This window comes from Bos indicus x Bos taurus, chromosome 4, assembly GCF_003369695.1.
Source record: "Bos indicus x Bos taurus breed Angus x Brahman F1 hybrid chromosome 4, Bos_hybrid_MaternalHap_v2.0, whole genome shotgun sequence".
NCBI lineage: Eukaryota > Metazoa > Chordata > Mammalia > Artiodactyla > Bovidae > Bos > Bos indicus x Bos taurus.
In genome coordinates, this window is record NC_040079.1 from 49,538,856 (window position 1) to 49,561,221 (window position 22,366).

At 41.0% G+C, this 22,366-nt stretch overlaps 1 long non-coding RNA gene across 2 annotated transcripts in view; it reads left to right on the forward strand.

Annotated features, from left to right (window-relative positions):
• The window catches only part of LOC113891382, a 452,058-nt gene that overhangs the window by 410,222 nt on the left and 19,470 nt on the right, over nt 1–22,366 (forward strand). For both annotated transcript variants that reach the window (XR_003510736.1, XR_003510737.1), the window contains 4 exons: nt 6,834–6,943; nt 19,151–19,257; nt 19,433–19,474; nt 20,908–20,986. This is a non-coding gene — a long non-coding RNA (uncharacterized LOC113891382). The remainder of the gene's footprint in view (nt 1–6,833; nt 6,944–19,150; nt 19,258–19,432; nt 19,475–20,907; nt 20,987–22,366) is intronic.

Consider the following 22,366-nt stretch of genomic DNA (forward strand, 5'->3'; position numbering starts at 1 on the left):
TTGTGCAAATTTATGTCCACTGAGTCAATAATTCTATCTAACCATCTCATCCTCTGCCGCCCCAACTCCTTTTGCCTTCAACTCCTTTTACCCAGCATCAGGGTCTTTTCCAATTAGTTGGCTCTTCCCATCAGGTGGCCAAAGTATTAAACTTCAGCATCAGTCCTTCCAATTTCTATTTAGCAAACCAAAATGTGAAATTTTCGTAAAAGTCTCATTTTCTTTGACTTTCTACCCATTTGTGTCTTAGAAGAAAACACCCTGTAAGTTTCTGTTTCTTCATACTTAATCCTACATGCTGTCTGTCCAATGTCCAAAGTGATGTTTTATTTGTACTTTATTTGACTTTATTTGCCAAGAGACAGCATACTGCCAGTGCCCAAGAGCGAATGAGATTAGAGTCTGCCTATTTAGGACAAGAGGCTTCTCAGTCCATGAGTGTGCACTCTTTCCTGAGACCAATCCACAATGACAGTTTGGTCTGGGAATCTTATGCGGTGAGACTAAAATATCTGCATATAAATAATAGGCATGTTTGTTTGCCTTGTGCCAGGCACTATGCTACAACTTTTATATATTTATCATACTTAATCCTCTCAACCAGCTAAGTGATTGTTGTCAATAGCCATCATTCTCCCTTTTTTAAAACTGAGAAGACTTCATCTCAGACCAGGAGGTGGTGGGCACCTGGGATAATATATTCCACATATGACGCCTCAGATCTCTAGCCTTAACAAAGTTTTTATCATTGAGCTCAATCATGAGCCAAATTCATTGCTGAGATTTGCTTTTTTGAGCTTATATGTGTGTTGGTGGTTGGGGTATGCGTGGCTAAGGAAGGAGAGCGCTAGAAAGTGGCATTCATTGCAAGCCAATATCAGGTACTGTGCTGGAAACTTTATATTATCTCATTTAATTTGCTCAAAAATGCAGGTAGATATTATCCCCACTTTACAGAGGAGAAAACTAAGGTTTAAGACTTAAGAACAGCCTTCACACCCAAGTTTGCCTGACTCCAACACTTAAGCTCCTTTCATATACACAATGTGCTGCCATGGAATTTTCTCCTTGATCAAGAAAATGAGCCAATGGCTTAGATCACCATTCCAATTTCCTATGTTATCCACCTGTTGAACCCTGAAAATTAGGTTCCAGATTTAGAGTGGTGAAAACTTTGGTGGCCAAGTGGAATCCTTCTTCCAAACATCTGGTGTTTGTTGTGCCCAGAAAAAGGTTACAATAGGTGTATCTCATGTCTTTCCAGGATTATCTGTTGAAATCTCTATCAAGTTTGACATTGATAACCCTTTGCTAAGAGTCTGTAAAATCCATGAGCCCAGGGACTTTATTTTATTTTCTGTTTGTCTCCAGTACCTAAAATATCGCTTAACATAGAACAGGAACACAATAATTATTATTGGGAAAATAAACGTTTTGAGGTACAATAACCCAACATTTAGCTCACAAACACCATCTGTGATGTGGCAATAAAGAGCCTCTCCCCTGTGAATATGTCTTCTTTCAACCCTAAAGTCATAGCCTAAAGAGGGAACTCTTTCCCCAAACGTTAGGACTAGCTCACAGTAGAAGGTACCCTGGCAAAAAGTTCACAGCACAAAGACTGAAACATAGTAAACAGACGTTCAAAAAATATACTGAAATAATAATTATTATTTTTTTCCTCCACGTGCCTAGGTTAACCATGTGTTAACTCCACCTACTCTTCTAGGCCATTGACTACAATTTTACAAGTCCTTGCATTATTATTTCACCTATTGACTTGAAATTCGTTTTCACATATATTGTCCCCTCCAGAACCTTGTTTTTTTGTAGACAGGCTAATTAATATTAGTCTCATTTTACAGAAAACCCTCCCAGGGTTTTATAATTACTCAATTTAAAATTCTTTCTCACTATTTTTCTCGGTTTCATTAAGATACAATTGACATATAACATTGTATTAGTCTAGGATATACAACATAATAATTTTTTTCAGCATAATGATTTGATTTATGTATATATTGTGAAATGGTCATCACAATGAGTTTAGTTAACATCCATCATTTCATATAGCTATATTTTTTGTGTGTGATGAGAACTTTTAAGATCTTTCTTAGTAATCTTTGTATAAATTATATGTATTGTTAACTATAGTCACCATGCTGCACATTACACCAGGACTTAATTCATTTAAACTGAAAGGTTTTACCTTTTTATCACCTTTACCCATGTTACCCACTTCCCATCCCACCCCACCCTGACCTGGGGTAAATAACCAGTCTGTTTCTATGAGTTTTTTTCAATTCCACATATAAGTAAGATCATACAGTATTTGTCTTTCCCTATCTGATTTATTTCACTTAGCATAATATCCTTAAGATCCATCCATGTTATCAGTAGGATTTCCTTCTTTTTAATGGGTGGATAATATTCTAGTAAATACATACACCACATTTTCTTGATCCATCCATCTATTGATGGACACTCAGGTTGCTTTCATGTCTTAGTTATTATAAACACTGCTACAGTGAACATCAAGGTGCCGACATATTTTCAAGATAATGATTTCATTTCCTTTGGATATATACCCAGAAGTGGCATTTCAAGATCCTATGGTAGTTCTATTTTTGATTTTTTGAGGAATCTCTATAATGGTTTCCATAGTGGCTGCACAAATAGTAGATTCTCAGTAAAATTCTGTTGAACCAATTATTAAAGAAGAGCTATTGAACTGTGGTGTTGGAGAAAACTCTTGAGAGTCCCTTGGACTGCAAGGAGATCCAACCAGTCTATCCTAAAGGAGATCAGTCCTGGGTGTTCACTGGAAGGACTGATGCTGAAGCTGAAACTCCAATACTTTGGCCACCTCATGCGAAGAGCTGACTCATTGGAAAAGACCCTGATGCTGGGAGGGATTAGGGGCAGGAGGAGAAGGGGATGACAGAGGATGAGATGGCTGGATGGCATCACCAACTCGATGGACGTGAGTTTGGGTAAACTCTAGGAGTTGGTGATGGACAGGGAGGCCTGGCGTGCTGCGATTCATGGGGTCGCAAAGAGTCGGACACAACTGAGCGACTGAACTGAACTGAACTGATGCTTGTTTAAGCTCACTGTTAGTCAGATATTCTACTAGTTTTATCTTATAAGAAACATCCTGTGGTAGATTGTATAATATTCCCATTTTGTAGAGAAAAGAAAAGTTTAGAGAGGTGAAGTCACATGCCCAAAATCATATAGTATGTATGTAGTGAAACTGGGATCAAATTAGGACAGGCTCTTTCAGAACTCTCAGAAATCTTGAGAGCCTGAATCACCCCACAGCACCCAGTGAACCTGCCAATCCCACTCCTTCCTAAAAGTCTTTGTTTTTCCCTCCCTCTGGATCTTGGAGGCATGGTTGCCTCCTTCTCATTCAAGTCTGCCCAGTGTCCCTTTCGCAGAGACACCTCACCCTACCCTTCCCTGTAGAGTAATTCTCGGTTTTTTGACCCTGTTAAATTGCCTTATGGCATCAACCACCATCTTACATTCTTTCGCTTAATTTGATTATTGTCAAATCCTCCAATCAGAACTTGAGCTTCATGAGAGCAGAGACCTGTTTCTGTCTTGTTGTTCACTATGCCCCACAGTCTGGTGCTGAGCATTTCCTAAATACTCACTGAATTCCAGAGTGAGCCCCAGAGGCCAGATAACTGGTGGTGTCTTAGAGTGGACAGTATTTGCCTCCAGTCTTTAGGGAGCACCTGGTGCGTGACTGGTGTGTATCTCTCCAAACCTATGAAGTTCAGTTCTCATCTCAGTGTTTCTTTGCCATCTCAGGCAAGAAAACTGATTTATACATGGGCCATGCAAGCACATTTTTCCATCCAAAGAGGAAGGCTTAGTGACTTCACGTTTGCAGCAGGCTTTATAATCTCTCCAACAAAGATATGCCGCTGAAAAAAATCATTTCTATCCCCCTCAGATTGTAGCCATACATACTCAGTTACTCCAAGACCAAAATGTCAGTTGCTTCTAGTCTACAGAATGTTTCTCAACAGACAGCTCAAAACATTATTATACAGACTGAAGTTCAAGGGAAAAGAAAACTTACTACAGAAAACTCTGTCTGGCCTGGATCCCACGTTTGATGGAGAATATTAACAATATTACTTGAACTTAAGTCTCTCGGTTTCCCCCTACATGTGTCTGAATGAGCTCGAGGTATGTGACATGCATCTTATTTTTGACCCTTATGAGTACGTTTATTGTCAGAAGAATTGTTGTACGCATCTCCGAGCAGACTGAGACCTCACACATCGCTGCCATATTTGTTTCTTCAGAAAGTTTGGTGCCTCTGATGACATCACCTTCCTACATCCTCTCCAACTTTGCATTTTCTAGCCCAGTCCCTTGGAGCTGCTCTGATTTTGCTCACTTTGAGATGCTTTTCTCTCTGTTTAGAATCACTCTCCTTCTGTCTGCGTCTTAACTCTTAATTCTTCTTAAAGACTTGGACATAGTATCTCACCTCCCCTTGCCTAACATCATCCCTCAGGTTCACTCACTCGCTCAGACAACCCAGGTTAAGCCAGGTGCCCCCACTCTGAATTCTGAAAGCACTTTATGAAGACCGTATAATTAATGCATATGGGTTCCCTGCCTGTCTACTTTATTCACTTTGTATCCCCAGCACATCACTGTGGTCTGCACATGATAGCACCTCATAAAGGACTGGGAACTGAATTTGTGCCAAATTTATACTGGTTCCCACCACCCTTGCCTCCATGTTGTATTAAGTTGCCTCAGAGGAGAAAAGTCATTTTCTTCTACTCATTCTTCAGAAAGCTGATTTCAATCAGAAAATAATTAAGTCCAAGTTTTTAGTTTCTGGTGTCAGGCTCCCAAATATGTCTGATGATTCACACTCACCCATAGTGATGAGTGGAAGTGATGGTCTTGGAACTACAATTACTTTGTAATTCTCCTAAACAAATGGTTTGCTTGCAGCGGGGAGGAGGGGGATCGGCATCCTCGTGTGGGTAATTGACGAGATTTCTCTTTCATATGTTTCATATGTTCATAGAAAACACAGAGCCCAAGTCAGGGCCAATCCATAATGGAGGTAGATTCTGGCATACGCTTTGAGCCTTTATTCTTGGCTCCAAATGACCTCACTCTTGCTTTTCTTAATCCTTTTAACCTCTCTTTTTTAAGTTTTACTGTTTTGCCCTACTTTGTTTCAAATTCTTTTGGAAAAAGCTTTAGTATGTGTACCATCTTACTTGATACAGTAGCCGCTAGGTGCATCTGGCTATTTCAATTTAAACTGTAATTCATTATAATTAAATTAAATTAAAAGATCTAGCAATCTTATTCCTTGGCTTTTGCCCAAAGGAATTGAAAATTTATGTCCACACAGAAACTTGCACTCAGATATTATAGCAGCTTTATTCATAACTGCCTAAACTTGGAAGCAACCAAAATCCTTCAGTAGGTAAATAGATACACTGGCACATCCAGACAATGGAGTATTATTCAGCACCAAAAGGAAATGAGCTATCAAGCCATGAATAGACATGGAGGAAACTTAAATGCACCTTACAAGCCAATTTGGAGAGGCTGCATGCCATATGGCTCCAAATCTATGAGATTCCAGAAAAGGCAAGACAATGGAAATTGTAAGGAAATCAGTGGCTGCTGGAGGCTGTGGTGAGTAGATGGTGGAAGTGGTGGAGGCAGACCAGGTGAGAAGGCAGGACACAGAGAATTGTTTAGGGTAGTGGAAATATTCTATAGGATACCATTAGTGATGGATATTTCCTATACATTTCTCCCAACCTACAGAATGTATAAGACCAAGAGTGAACTCTAATGTAAACCATGTACTTGGGGCACTGATGATGTGTCACGGGAGGTTTATCAGTTGTAACAAATGACCCACTCTGGTGGTAGATGTTGAGAATGGGGGAGGCTGTGCATGAGTTGGGGCAGAGGGTACATGAGAAGTCTTTATAACCTCTTCTCAATTTTGCTGTAAACTTTAAGCTGCTGAAGAAAAAAGAAGTTCTAAAAAAAATAATCAATTTAAAATTTAGTTCCACAGTCACACTAGCCACATTTCAAGTGCTCCATAACCACATGTAGCTGCCTATTACATAGAACAGATATAAAACATTCTCATCATCACAGAAAGTTTCATTGGATAGCACTGATATAAGCTATAGTACAGTATAGTATACTATCATTTAATATAGTGTATTTTTTGTTCTGGTGCCTTGCATAATTTGTCAAAGACTGAGGTCTCCTTAGGGACCTGCAATGGCAAGGGTTCTAGAATGCTATATTTAACACAAAGCACATACTGGAGCTGAAGTGGAAGGCTTCTCACCTCTGGCATCATTAAAGACTCTTCCCATGTCTCAGGATGAGGGATACTTGCATGATGATGTGCTCTGAAGAGAGATCTTCAAGATGCCATCTCCAAAGAGTGAACACTAAGGCGGTGAGAACTGTGTCCTAAGCCTGTCTGGGCATGATATGGGCACTTAGAACGTACAGGGGGGGAAAGAGAGGAGCTCAGAAACTGCCTCTTTGGTCTGCACGGCACAGTGCTTTTTCTGAGGGCAAAGAAAACATTCTAGTAACCTCTAACAGAAACAAAAGGTTGCAGTTTGCTAATTTAATAGAAGTAAGCAATTATTGCTTTACAATATCATCTCCTAGAAAGCAAGCTGAGGTTTCTATATCAAAATGGAAAAACAACTCATTTTCCCCCAACAATTAATATTATATGTCTTCTTTATTAAGCAAAATGCACACAAAATTCTTATTATCTCCATTGCTTCCAGGTCAGCAAGACTGGGAACTGATTAGGAAGAGCAAGCAGTGTCTTTCAGACAGAGGAAGACAAGCCAGGCGGGAGCAAAGATTTTTCAAAACAGCTGATTTTCTTCCACTGGTGAGCTTTGGGCAAGGGAAGGGAGCTCGTGGGATGACTATCAACTTAGTAGCCTAGTGGTTTTCTTCTTCTCCTCTGGGGAGCTATTTTCTCTGCAAAACTACTGTAATTTTAATGAGCTGCCATTTGCTTATTAAATTCATCGGGAATTTAGTCGGCATATGGGCCACAAAATAGGACTCTTGTATGTTTAGGATTTTGTCATTTAATAAAACGCTCTATAAGCACAGTGCATACTTATTAACTAATAAGTGCCCTTCTCAGGGCCCAGCAGCCTATCCCATGGCCAACAGGGCACTAACTGCTACAGGTGAGTTATAGAGAGATCGTCTCCCAAGTTCTCATTCATCTTTATTATAACATTAAAATAGCCGATGATGAGTAATCAGTCACTGTTAAATTCCATCCTTGGGAATTTGACCAGGCCTGGCTTCTTATCATTCAAAATCTTCTTGAGGGCTGTCTCCTTTGGAAAAGGGAGGCCCTGAGCTTCTGATCCTGTGGAGGGATTTATTATCTGCTGGAAAGCAGGACAGAGAGAGAGACAGACAGAGACAAAGTGTGTGTGTGTGTGTATAATTGAAAAAGCAGTTCCTAAACACGGGTCTATGAACTGACCCCATCAGAATCTTCCAGGATGGGTGATGAAAATAGGTTTCCCTAGGCTCCACCCTAGATCCAGTGAATTATCCTCAAGGGCAAGGTCTATAATTGTTTGACCAACCCGGCTCCCAGCTTTTCTGATAAACCGCTTTGGGAGGCACTGGGAAAACAGAATACTCCCTAGATTGAAAGGCATGCACTGTGTCCTTACAGTGGAATAATTAGCTCAAAACAGGAAAAACAAAAATGAAGCATCATACAAGCTCTGTTTCATAGCCCCAGAATGCATCTGGGAGCCTAACCATGTATTTAGCAAGTGTTGCTCACAAAGGTGAAAATGTGGCAGATGCAGCACAGTCTATCACCATGCTTGGAAGATTCAAAAAAGGCACCACTTATTGACAGGCTTCATTTTTTTACTTTTATTAAGACTTTTAAGCACCTTCACCTCATTTTACCTTCATTTCCTATGACTATGGGAGAGGGGGCTCACATAGCCCTAGGTTCCAAATAAAGCATGACTCAACCCTGAGAAGAGCCTGGGGAGGAAAGGGGACCTGAGACCCCAGTACCTGGAGGCAGAGGACAGACGAGTTCCTGTAACTGTGTGAGTGAGGGAGTGGGGAGAGGCAAGGACCCACAGCACAGGTAGGTGAGAGAGTGAATATGTAAGAAAGCCTTCATCCTCTGACTGCTTTGATTGTGTTCCAATGACATATTTCTCACGGCTTTGTCCAATATCTTTTCATCATAAATAGAACAAATCTCAAGTCATCATATATTAAAATGTGTTGAAAAGACACCACTTTAGGAAGTTTGTGCTTACTGGGAGCAGCAATTTCTTTTATCACCAACCCTAGTTTGGCTTCTGATTGAGGTGGGGGCTGGGGGAACATGCCCCTACAAGTTCCTAAGGGCAGAAAACTGTGACAGAAGGAAATGCACTGGTCCCAAGCTCAGAAATCAGCCACATAAGCTGTGAGATGCCAAGCTTCTTTGCACTTGTCTGGCAACACTCACGGTATCGACAGACGTTTTCTTGGGGCTGCCTCCTCCATTGCCATGCCCACTATTTTGCAAGTGTTGTCATGTTTGTTCTTCACAAACACCCTATAAGCTAGGTATTATTATTATCCCCATTTGAAAGATGGGGAAAATAAAGCTTAGGGGAGTTATTCTTTGGAAGTAATTTTTCAAGTTATAGCCTCAATATTCCAGTTAACCCTTGTTTCTAGATTCAAACAATACCATATGGAACACTGCTGGTGGCGGAGAGTTCTTTCCCAGTGATTGGAACAGCCAAGAAAGGAGACATTGTTATCTGCAGCAAAAAATGGGTTTCTCCCCTTAACCAAAAACTCCCCAACAAAGATCAAGTCAGTTCTGATGGAAAAAAATAAAATAAATTAATATTTGTTTAGAACGTGAGACATGAAACCTGCTTTAACCCAGTAGATTTGCAAAGGAGTTTTGAGTGCTTCTGTGACCTATTCCATCTTTCCCGGACCCCACCCTGTCCCTCAACAAAAACAAAATCAGAATAAAAATAAAAATATCTTCACTTTTTTCCTCAAGCAACAAACTTTTTTCTGGAACTTGTCTTCTCTGAAAGTTAAGCCCTCCCAAGGAGCATCTAAGATCTTGGACCCCTTCACAAAAAGCAACTGATGATTCAGTTCCCACCCACACCCCCACCACCCTCTCCCCTTACCCCCACCCCCAGCTGCATTCCGTGGGCAGCTTTTTCTGTGGGGAGTCCCACCCACACTTGTGCTTTCTCTCAACTTCTCCCTCTTAGATGCCCTGCCTCAGAAAACCTCAACATTCAGCAGAAGGCAAATTTGAGTCCGGAGGGTTTTCTGAGAAGCTAACTATGACCCAGAAGCACATCAAAGAATCTGACATTTGCCCTCCACAGACCCTTCGTGCCCTTTCCAAAGAGCATCCACCCACTTTCTCTGATGATTAGTATTGATACTTAGTGAGCAGTCACAATGCAGCCCAAACAATGACAAACACAAAGGCTTCTTTACCTTCCACCCAGCGCCCAGTGTCCTGCAGATAAAAATAACAATGGCTGCCATTCACTGCACCCTTACCATGGTCCAGACCCTGTGCAAACCAACTGACATTCAATCTTCACAACAACTTAAATAAGTGAGAAGACATAGGCATCCCCACTTTGCAGATGGGCAAACCGACACTCAGAATCTTATCAAACTAGTATAAGGATATGCTAAGAGCAGCAGGCTGCAAACCCCAAGCTCTTATCTAGCATACAATAATTCCTCCTACTGCTTGGTAACTGTGCTTGGCAGGGAGAGAGGAAAATATGGCTTCAAGTGGCACTCATTTCCTGTTCAAGTTATCTCCCACCGTGTTTTGGTTGGACTGATAAATATTTTTTAAGGAGAATCAACAACACGGAAAAATCTTATGTGACTCTAAAAACTGTGTTGATAGTATGGTACTTGAAATTATTCTGCCTTTAGGCAAGCTTTGCAAACACTCTAGAAAGGGAAATGGAGAAGGCAGAGGCAGGGAGCACCAAGAAATGAATCATCAATGAAAATGCAGGTTTTTTCACAAAGTCATAACTATCTTTATAAAGTATAATAAAATAATTAAACAGCATGCAAGGTGGAATTCAAGGGAAGTTTTATTTTTCTTCTCTGTACTACAAATGCCTTCCAACATGCCATATTTCCAGGTCTGGGTAAGAGTGAGAAAAAGACCTTGCAGTGATCATTATAAGGCTAGATCTGCTCACTTTAAGTAAGTAGATTATTCTTCATTTTGACCTTGTTTCCTCCTTTTTTCCTAAGAAGGATGATGATAGAAAACGTTCCTTTTCTTTTTCCCTTTTTAAAAATTGTCTTTATTTCACTAAGTAAAGAGTGGTTTGGTGAAATGAAGTTTATTTTCAAAAAAAAAAAAAACTTTAAAAAAACTTTGTCACTTAAGAAAGTCTTGGGCTAACTTTTTAATTTTTCTAATTTTTCATCTTAGCATGAACTGGTTTGTAAAACCTAATAAAAAGTTATTTAAAAAAAATAAGTTATAAATTTTTAGGGGAACCTCATATACATATCTCTCCTCTTTAGTATAACCTTATTTTTAATTTTGTTTTAATCTGTCCATTTCTGATTCTTTGTATCACTTACCATCACTGAAGAAGAGCATAGAAAAGCAAAGTGGTTTCTTGACAATGTTGAGAAATTCTAATGACAAGGGAATAATTAGATGCATCAATAGGTCAGATGAAATTTAACAAAGTAATATTTTAAAATTATTTTTATGAGGCCATAAAGACATTTATTTATTGGACAACAAAGGATTTTTTCCTCTGGTGCAGACCTGAAAATTTAAAAATATATACATGTATAATGCTACCGAAGTTTAGGCTACAGCAAATGATGCTATATATTTGATAAAAAAAAAAAAATTTAAGCAGAGTATCTGGCCTCATGGAAGACAGCCTGACACTCAAGGAACAAAAGCTCTATTGTGAACAGACTCTATTTCAAGAGCAGACTGAGGGGGGGATTTGACAAAATGTAGTTTAGGCTTAGACTAATTTCACATTCTAATGAGAATCTCCAGATAAAGCTGCTTTATAATGGCTACTAAGCAGTTGGCAGATTAACAAGATTCAGACCATACAGAGCAGGAATTAGTCATGTTTGTCATAAGACCATATGGCTAGAAAGAGACTGAGAGAGTTTGGTTTAGCCTGTCCTGGAGGTTTTCGGGAGGACAGCATACATAATTAAGAGCCCCAGACAAATCAGAATATTCCACAACCTAGCAACCTTTACACAGCGAAATCATGCAAGGTTCGTAGGTAACCAACTTCCTGTAATTCCTTTTGGTGCTGGAAAAGTTTTGTAGCCAAAGAATTGGATCCTAGAGTTTGTGCTCATTCTCTCCTTCAGTCTTCAGAATTTATGCATTAAATGGAGGAAATATGGCAAAGAAAAGAACAGGACAGATTTTAGAGATGGTCTGTGTAATATGGGAGCCCCTAGCCACTTAAAATTCAGTGATGTTAGCCCCATTTTTAGTGCTCAATGGCCACATATGGCTGGTGGTGACCATACTGAACAGCACAGGTAGAGAACATTTCCATTATCATAAAAAGATCAGACAGCTCTGCTCTAGAGTCAAAGATCCTTCCCCCATAGACTTGAAATCCTCTCAACTTCTTTATCTGCACAATTAGGAGGCTATCTGTCTCACAAGAATGTTAGAATCCAACTGGAAGAATTCTCTGCAAGATATAAAACAAATAAATGTTAGCTATTTTGATAAGGATGATGATGATGAATGACTTCTATATAGGAAGCCATCATATAGTTAGAAATTATAGCAATCTCAGTCTTCACTCAGAGTGTACAGAATCTCAGGTTGTGAGATGTTTCCTCCAATCATATACTCTCTTTTTCCTCAAAGCTTCTTCTTCACTCCATAACTGGTGACAAAGAATTAAATCATGTAGAAGTGAAAAGTCCCCAGAATCCTATTTGAACTCTTAAGCTTAAAAAAAAAAATCACACCAGACAGAATTCATATTTTACACCTAATTTATTTACCATTTCCTAAGCAATGGCACCCCACTCCAGTACTCTTGCCTGGAAAATCCCATGCACGGAGGAGCCTGGTAGGCTGCAGTCCATGCTAAGGGTCGGACACGACTGAGCAACTTCACTTTCATTTTTCACTTTCATGCATTGGAGAAGGAAATGGCAACCCACTCCAGTGTTCTTGCCTGGAGAATCCCAGGGACAGGGGAGCCTGGTGGGCTGCCGTCTATGGGGTCGCACAGAGTCGGACACGACTGAAGTGACTTAGCAGCAAGCTAATGTCCGCATCTCCAAGGAGCCTGTGGAAGTCTGAGGGTTGGGCAGAGCAGGGCAGATGGGGTAAGGGGGTATGTGGAGGGAAAGTGATGTTGAGTTATTACCATTATTATAAAAGTCTTCCAGGAAGACTTGTGTGTGTTTTACAGAATAAATCTTCTAGGCCACATATAAAGCATTGGTTCAGTCAAAAATTATATTAATTAAACTAATAATATTGTTTGGTGGAACTATACATGACTGCCATTTTTTGTAGGTCAAAAACAGTAAAATGCTGGCAACTGCATGTAGTACAATCTAATGCTTATCTCAGTTTGACCCATAGCATGGGGGTCAAGAGTTCCAGTGTTGGCAAACACACCTGGATTCAAATCTCCCTCTGCCACTTAACAACTGTGTCCCCGGAGAATTAATAGAATAATGGGAAAAATAAATGGAATTTGCAGATCAAATCTTCCAAATTCCTGGATCTATGAGAAAAGAAAAAGTGAAGACTTTTTTGCCTCAGAGTAGAAATGACAACCTACTCCAGTACTCTTCCCTGGAAAATTCCATGGACAGAGAAACCTGGTAGGCCACAGTCCATGGGGTCTCAGAGTCGGACACGACTAGGCAACTTCACTTCACTTTACTTCAGTGCTTTTAATTGGTCGATACCATCCCCTTCAGGCAATATTAATCTTGTAGGACAGAGACTAACAAAGGTAAGTAAGCAAAGGAGTTGGTGTAAGTAAGCAAAGGAGTTGTTGTACAGTAGCTAAGTCCTGTCCAACTCTGTGTGACCCCATGGACTGCAGTATGCCAGGCTTTCCTGTCCTTCACCATCTTACAGATTTTGCTCAAGCTCATATCCGTTGAGTCAGGCTCTTCAGTCCATGGAATTCTCCAGGCAAGAATACTGGAGTGGGTAGTCATTCTCCTCTCCAAAGGCTCTTTCCAACCCAGGATTGAACCCGTGTCTCCTGCATTGTAGGCGTATTCTTTACTGTCTCAGCCACCAGGGAAGCCCTATCCCCCACCCCACTCAAGGGAAGGAGAGCTCCTTAAAAAACAGACTTTTCCAAAAGCCTGTGCCCTTCATGCCATAGGCATGATAAAAACCTCAGGGTTGACTGAGACAATTGTGCATAAAAAGGCTCGTTGATAGTAGAAAGAAACAGCCTTAACTGCTGCAAAAGCCAGAAACAAAGGTACATAAAAAAATAAAACAGCAGAACTGTTAAGAGACTTTGGTTTTGACTTTCTCAGTGGCCTGACAGCTTCATCTTATTACAATAATGTTTCGAATTATTAGTTGAGAAAACAACAACATGGATGTATTGCATCATCAGGGTATTTCTGTTTAAACAACAATCAAACTAGCTATAGTACAGGCCTTTATCTGACCAAGGAGGCCAGGCTGCTGCCTCCAGTTCCCCTTGCCCATTACAGCCACAAAGGAGACCTGGGAGCAGATGCCAGGGTAAGTGGCAGCACCAGGAGGGGAAGGTCAAGCCAGGCTGTTGCAATGAGGGTAGAAAGAACAGTAGTGAAGACACGGAAGCCAAATAACCAAAAGGAGAAACTGAAGAACCAAAAAAAAAAACAAAGAACCTGAGAGCAAAAAGAGCAGAGCAGACCATCAAAAAAGGGGCTAGAGGAATTCTGAAGACAAAATTCCTGGGGTGGGTTTTACACAAGTGAGCATGGGTCTATGCAGACAAGCAGGATGCACTTAAAGGGACCAGAGAGGAACTTCTTTGTCCAGAAAACTCTCCCATATAGAATAGTTGTTGTTCAGTCCCTAAGTCATGTCCAACTCTTTGTGACCCCATGAACTGCAGCATGCCAGGCTTCCCTCTGCTTCACTATCTCCTGGAATTTGCCCAAACTCATATCCATTGACTCCAGCAGGGCATTTGCCCTGGCCCCCAGGCGGCACCTTGACTGACACCTGGCAGCAGGTAAAAGTTCACATGCTCAACGAGGATCAGCGGTGGGACAGCCAGGGCGCCAGGCATGTCGTCCAGCTACATGGAGCAGCTGAAGGGCATGTTCCTGCGAATCAGGCCTGACAAAACATGGTTCTCTGGAGAAGGGAATGGCAAACCGCTTCAGTATTCTTGCCGGGAGAATCCCATGTAGGATGCCTCTCCTCAAATCATAAGTGAATTCCAGTTTACTACAAGAAATGAAAACATATTCTCAATTTTGAACAATAGCCTAATTGTACCTTGAAACAGCATTACTGTGACGGTATAAGGAAAAGAGCATAAGACTGAGATTTGACAAAACTGAGTCATTTGGCTCAGCGGCTATTAGCTCTGTGCCCAAGGACATGTGGGCACAAATCTCTGTGAACTAGTTTCCTCGTCTTAAAAGAGGAACAATAATGGCGCCTTCACAGTGTGTGGTGAAGGAGTGTGGTGAGATCGAAAGAGCGCGGTCAGTATCTGGTACTTAGTGCGCATGCGTGCTCGTCTCTCAGTTGTGTCTGACTCTTTGAGACCCACGAACCATAGCTTCCCAGTCTCCTTTGTCTGTGGCATTTTCCAGGCAAAAATACTGCAGAAGGTTGCCATTTCCTACTCTAGGGGATCTTCCTGACCCAGGGATGGAACTGTGTCTCTTGCATCTCCTGCATTGGCTGGTGGATTCTTTACTACGGCACCATCTGAGAAGACCACCTGGTACTTAGAAGGCACTCAAATATTAGATGGCTTCTCTGTAGCGATAACGATTTACTAGCAGCAAAATCAATGGTTTCTGGATTTATTTTCTCTCTTATGCTTGGTCAGTTACACCCCCTTTATACCTGCTGGACAAATGTTCTTTCCTGAGAAGCCTGCTGTTTATTCTTCAAAGCAATGTGAATGGCAGTCTCCACTTGGAGACTTAGAATGAATGCATGCATGCTAACTTACTTCAGTTGTGTCCGACTCTTTTGAGACCCTAAAGACTCTAGCCTGCCAGGATCCTCTCGGATTCTCCAGGCAAGAATACTGGAGTGAGTTGCCATGCCCTCCTTCAGGGGATCTTTCCCACTTAGAATGAATGCTGCTGCTGCTCTTAAGTCACTTCAGTTGTGTCCGACTCTATGCGACCCCATAGACAGCAGCCCACCAGGCTCCCCTGTCCCTGGGATTCTCCAGGCAAGAACACTGGAGTGGGTTGCCATTTCCTTCTCCAATGCATGAAAATGAAAAGTGAAAGTGAAGTCGCTCAGTCGTGTCCGACTCTTAGCGACCCCATGGACTGCAGCCTACCAGGCTCCTCTGTGCATGGGATTTTCCAGGCAAGAGTACTGGAGTACTGCCATTGCCCGAGCCTTAATCTGAGTCTTAGTTCTGGTAATATCCTATAGCAGAATGTCAACACTGGAAGGTTTCATTGTCAGCTGATCGTGGCAAGAGAAAAAGAATCTTCAAAAAGCAAGCGGAACCTCCCCCACACCTGCCATGAAAACAAAACACTGAAGCCCAAAGCCCTGTCTCCCAGCATGAGCAGCTGCTCGGGGCCCAGCACTTGGCCTGGCAGCTACTTAACCTTCCAGCAGAGCTCATGATAGGTCCCTTCCCGCCCCTGGTCTCCGAACTTATCAGGCGCAGACATCTGCAGCCTGGTCTTTGGGGACCACCCAGAGGGCAGACAGAGAGCCCTGGGGCTCCCCGAGAATTTGCAGAAAGGTCAAGAGTCACTTGCTCTGACCAGTTCACTGAAAGCATCTCAGGGAGACCCGGAGGAAAGGTCACCTTACGATAGTGACAGGGCACAGCTTGAGGGGGAAAAAGAGGAGAAGGCAGAAGAATTTCTTTCTTAAGTAGCAAAAAGTCCATCTGTTTCTGGCTCAGCTTAGACTTTCGAGTCTGATTTTTATTTCAATGGCATTTCCTTGGCTTTTCCAATTCATGTCTAAATCACAAAATGTGTCCATTGTGCACTTCTGGGCTTGCGTATATGTGCCACGGAGCACAACGCTGGAAATACTTTTTCTCACTTCATTAAACATTGCTTTAAAACAGCATCCAAATGTCTCCTCCCCTCCGCAAGTTGAGAGGGGATTGTGTTACTCCCCCAACCCCAATGGGAACAGAAGGAACGCCAAAGTCACAAGCTGTGATGTTTAATATTTTTCAATTTTGCATGTTAGACTTTTCGATTTAATCATGGAGACAGGCTGGTCAGCCCAGCCTCTAGGTAGAAGTGCCCACATCGTGTTGGGGACATGCCATTCACTTTGCAATGCTTCCAGCCTCACTGTAGCAGCTGAAACTGGCCTAACTACCCCCCCAACCCCCACCCCACCCTACCCCCGGACCCCCCAGGAGCCCTCTCTACTTCACTGAGTGAGGTGCTGACTCCATCTCCCACAGGCAGGCCAGGACACATTCTGCTGACTTAAGAAGATGCCACGTAAATTAGAACTCATGTAACCATATGGTTCAAACCTGCGGGTCATATTTTATACACGAATGACTATGACAGGCGGTATTTTTGTGCTGACAAGTTGTATTTCATCCATGTTTACTTAGAATTCCATGCTATCATTAAAAGCTGAGCAACAGAACTTTATCATATTTGTATACAAAAGTTTGATTGAGTTTCCTTCTTATTAAAAAGAAGAAAAAGTAATCGCCCAGGCAGCTTTTGCTTCCTCCTTAACTTACTATCCATGTGTTGGGTGGTGGGTTCAGATGTCCTGACAACAGGAATTTAAAAGGAGTCCTAGAGTCCTGCCTTCCAGATTGACCAGTCTTGAATGTGCCAAACAGTCATCTTATTTGGGTTCTCAAAATAGAAATTGCATCAGTGTACCAACCACCCAATGCTGGACAACCTCTGGATGTTTGCACACACAGAACCAGTTGACTCAACCTTCTTGCTTCTACTTCCTCTAAAGTGGTAAATAAGAGAATCTTCAATGCAGTGATTAGTAAACTCCAAAGCCCTTTCATTGAGAAAGGAAACAATAAAATACCAGTTGGATCATCCTACAGCCTCCGCTTCTTAGAAGACAAGCCTAGAAAAATACCTCTCAAGTTTACTAGAATTCTGATTCAGTAATTTTCTTTCAATGGACATGTGTCCTTCCATTTGAAAGATAATATATAATTACTACCCAAAAGAGAAAGATGCAAAAAATACAAAGCATAATTTCCTATCATCCCATACTCAAGGACAAGCACCATTAACATTGTGTTGTATTTCCTTATAGTCTTTTCTGCATGCCTATTTATTGTAACGTGTGTGTGTGTTAAAAGGGATGATTGATAGCTGTGTTCAGTTCTAACTTAGAACAGATTCAAATACAACTTTACATATACAAATTCTCATTTAACATTTTAACCCAGGGAGCATTTCTACATGATTATAAACTTCTCATAAATACTTATTTTTAATGGCTGCAAAATAAGGAATGCATTTTAAACATACAATTTCTAACTCTATTAGGTGCTGTGGGCCATAAATGTAGGAAACAAAAACTAAATGTACATTCTTCTGAGGGCAGTGACTTTTGTCTCTTTGTATTTTGGGCAGTAACCCTGGTACTTAGACTAATGCCTGTTCCATGATAGGGGTCCTTTACTGAATAAGAAGAAGCATGGGGGACTTTGTGGAGTCCTAGAGACCACAAGGACCCTCTCTCCCAGCACTGTGCCCTGCTTTGCCATTAACTCACTCTTTATGGTGGTTGACAAGTAGCTACTCTGTTTGTACTTTGATTACTTCTATGATATGTTGCTAAGACACAAGTAAGAGTAAATACATGATTCATAAAAATAGCAATATTTTTTTTTTAAGCACCTGTTTCTCATTTAACTCCCTCACAAGCATATTTTGATAACTACAAGGAAATCTAAGAATGCTTCAAATTGTTTCTCAAGTTCTTTTAGAAATTAGGAAATATGTAAGTTACAATAAAGCCGTCTCTGTGTGTCTCTGATCCCCAAATATCGAAATATGTTGGACACTGGGCAAACAAATAAGAAATGAATTTAGTTTAACACAAAAATAAATTATAAAAGATATATTACTTTGTTTAGCTAAAAGTTTTGATGCCCAAGAAAGCAAGTCAAGTCCTGCCCTGGAAGTAGTTGTGTAATGTTCTGGTAAAAGTGGTGTCTAGCTAGGATCTAGGGTCTCATCCCCAAGAATGAAGGCAAGATCAGTGATTCAACCCAAGAGCCAGAATGGGATTCATGGAAAATTTCAAATATCAGTTGAGCAGAGTTGAAAGGATATTTTCTGAAATGCTTATATTTAGTGGAAGAACCCCATAAGCAAAAATACCCCTATTTTGCTTATCTGGGCTTCCCTGGTGGCTCAGATGGTTAAGAATCCACCTGCAATGCAGGAGACTTGGGATTGATCCCTGGGTCTGATCCCTGGATCAGGAAGATCCCCTGGAGAAGGGAATGGCTATCTATTCTAGTATTCTCGCAGGAGAATTCCATGGACAGAGGAGCCTGGCGCTAGGAGCCACCATTGAACTTAGCCTTGTATTATACAGAGTAATTCTTAGTATATTGTATGAATGTACCATCCTACTTTTTTTCTTTTTTGGCTCTTCCAAAACCTAAAGATATATATACCCTTATTAATGTCCATAGACCTACTGTATGAGCTCAATTTGACTTTTAAAACAAATATAATATGGGCAAGGAAATATAATATATAATTTAAACACAAAAAATATAATATAATGTGGGCAAGAAAAATATTAAAATTTTAAAACATTGTCATTACCATTAACCTCTTCTATCAGCTCTGTTCCAGGGAAAGATGTGAGGACATACATTGCCAGTCTCTCTTCTCTCCCAGCCCAGAGCAAGACTTCCCACAGCAGAGGGAGTTTCTGAGGCTACAGCAAAGGTGAATAAGAGGTTGAAAGATGGAACCCCTCCAGGAAGGCTGAAGAAGTGGGGAGATGTGATGTGATAAAGAAAAGGAGACAAAAAAATTTTTGAGTTTAAAAATTTATCTTTAATTATGTGGAAGGATGTTGATGTAAGAGAGTGACCTCTTTTTCCCATCTCTTTTGGGGCAGGTCAAAAGAAAATGGACTTAAGCTGCAGCAGAGCGGGTTTAGGTAAGACAGAAAAAGGAATTTCCTGAATGTGGAGATCGTTAAAAACTGGAATGAGTTACTAAGGGAGTCTGTGGACACTCTTCCTCTGGGGAACATTTAAAAATAAGATAAATTTTCATCTGTCAGGGAGGGTTTAGAAGTAATCCAACCAGAAGGCCTCTCAAAGCATTTTCCAGCCCTATAACCTGAAGGCCAAATTCCCTCCAATTTTATTTCTACAGTTAACTAGACATGAGATGGATGCCTGAAGCGGAATTCAGAGTTTCAGATACAGCAACTAAAGCCTATTGCCTTTTGTTCTATAATAAGACACCACTTTGCATAAAAGACTAAAGTCGTAATCCTTCCTGGAAACCATATCAAGAAAAACATTCACAATCCAAAACTTGGCAAATTAGCTATTGCTTAGACACCTTCACTCTCATTCTCAAGAATACAAAATACCGTGCCCTCCTCTATGCCCTTTTGTTCCCTTTGGTCTTCCGAGCTCACCTCTCCAGCTTTTAAGTTTATCTTTCCCAGACAGTCATTCCAAATATTCCATTTTACAACTAGTCAGTTTCTCCAAACAGTCTTTCGAAACCTAACCAAATATTTTCCCAGCAATTATTTGGCTAAGTTTCAATCTGAGATATACCAAGCTAAAAAACAAGTTTGCATTGTGAAAAATTCTACTCAGGCACATTCCTTTCTTTTCATTTTTCCCGAGTTTTTAATCAAGCCAATCGGTGGATTTACACATGCCCTCTGAGGATGGAATATCCTGACACTGTGGAGTGCTCATATAAAACGCTCTCCTGTGATTTTCCAACTTTGATTGAGTTCCATGGTTTGCCTTTCTTTTAAATGCTTCAACTCTCCTTTGTTTCAGGGATTTTAAAGGGAACTGATCACCAAGCCCTCCTCCTGTGATCACTGGTACTCCCTCCTCTTCATTCTTAGCTTCACCTTTTTTTTCCCTTCAGTTTTTCCCACCTCCTTCTTATCCCCTTATGCCAAAGCACTTGTCAAAAGTTCCCTGGAGTTCTGCAGTCCCTTTGTGCAGCATGATCTCTCTGAAATCAAGTGAAGAAATGTAATTCAGTTTAGGTAAGAAAAGGAGAGAATGGACAGTGGAAAAGGAGAAGAGAGAGGGTTTCAGCCACTCTGAACATCTAGACCAGAAGCTTTCTCGTAGTCATCTCTTAAGTAGAGAGAGAAAGGTTCTCAAAGAACACATTTGGTATGTGTCATGGCAGGATTGGGGCCAAAAGAGATATATGACCTTCTAAAAAGACAACATGAATTTATTCATAGGTTGTGAATTAAAGTAGATATCATATAACTCACAATATTCATGACACCATCAAATGTCTGCTTCACTTCTGGTTCTAAATTAAGGTGACCATATTATAATAATCAAAATAAAATCATCATTATTTTCACTTCTACAGAATCTTGCTGGAGAACTTGGAGTCTTGGTGGGGAGTGGCATCACTTTAGTCTTTACACACCATGAGGAAAGTAAAAGAGGTGTGTTCTTTTCTTGTATTTATGTGGGGGGAACCAGGAACAGCCTGATGACATAATCCACCAAGGGTGGCCAAAGTCATCACAAGGTATATAAGTATCCGTACATAATATATTCTTCACCAGGGTCCCTGTTAGAATAAAATTTATTTGTATAGCTAAATAGGTGGTAAGGTTTTTTTTTTTTTTAATGTGTTCATAAAAACATACTAAATTGAGCTGATGAGTAACATCCTTCAAATAATGAAATGCATCATTAAATATTTAACACACTGAGAGAAGCTTGATCAATAGCAGCCTGTCTTCTTGGCAATAGTTGCTTTCATCAGCCTCTCCAAGTCTACAAGCCCAAGGCTCTATCCAAGTTTACCTGGAGAGCTAACCACACACCACCTCTCTGCTCCCCCACCCTACCATCCTCTTCAAACTACTCAGAGTTCAACCCTCCCTTCTGAGATGGAGATGCCAATGGGGTTAGGGATAGGGGTAGAAATGGGAAAATCATAAAAGATCCTTTGGATTCATTCCACCTCCAGGGACCTACACCCTTCTGGACACTCTTTACTGGACACTCAGGGGGAAAATAAACTGTACTAGAATATTGCATGTTGGATGGTGAACCCAGCTCAGTTAAGTGGCAGTCCAGTCCATGGAACAACCCCTGGACTAACCATAGCTTTGCCCCCTGAATCGCTGAGAAATTAACATGAACACAGTTCCTCCTTCTGGTGCACCACTTCCTTGCCCCCATTCGTCCAACCACCACATTCACTATTTTAGACAAGAATCTTTCTTTTCACACGTGATTTGATCTTTGCCTTAAACCTTTTGCCTTATGACAGCCACCTGGTTCTGTCTTGGTCCTGCTACACCCCGAGATGGGAAGAGTCCAGCATCCCTGCCCACAGAAGCATGCAGATAGATGGGTCACGGAGATTCTCCCAAAGCTTGGGTACCACAGAGCATCAGGTTCTCTGCTAAAGCTTCCAGCAACAGAATGAAACAAATCACCCCTTTGAACAAAAAGCTCCAAAACTAGAGGGAAGAGAAAATGAAAGCTGCAGATCTCTGTAAATTATATATTATCTGTGCCTGGAATGCCCACAGGGGTCATGAATTCAGAGACCCCAACAGCAACAACAAACCAATATCTGACACCTTATGTTCCAAACTCATTACAGCTCTGGGAGTGAAAGGATGGAGAGAAAACCAACAAACAAGCTGCAAATAAATTATTCAAAAGAGGGAAAGCTTTCATTATTTTCTTGAGTTTTTCTTGAGGTTTTCCCAATAGTTTCAAAACTGGCAGAAAGAGAAGTCCTGTCTCCTAAATTATCCATTGAATTCAAATTATCTCTGGTCTGGGAATGAAAGGGTTCTTTG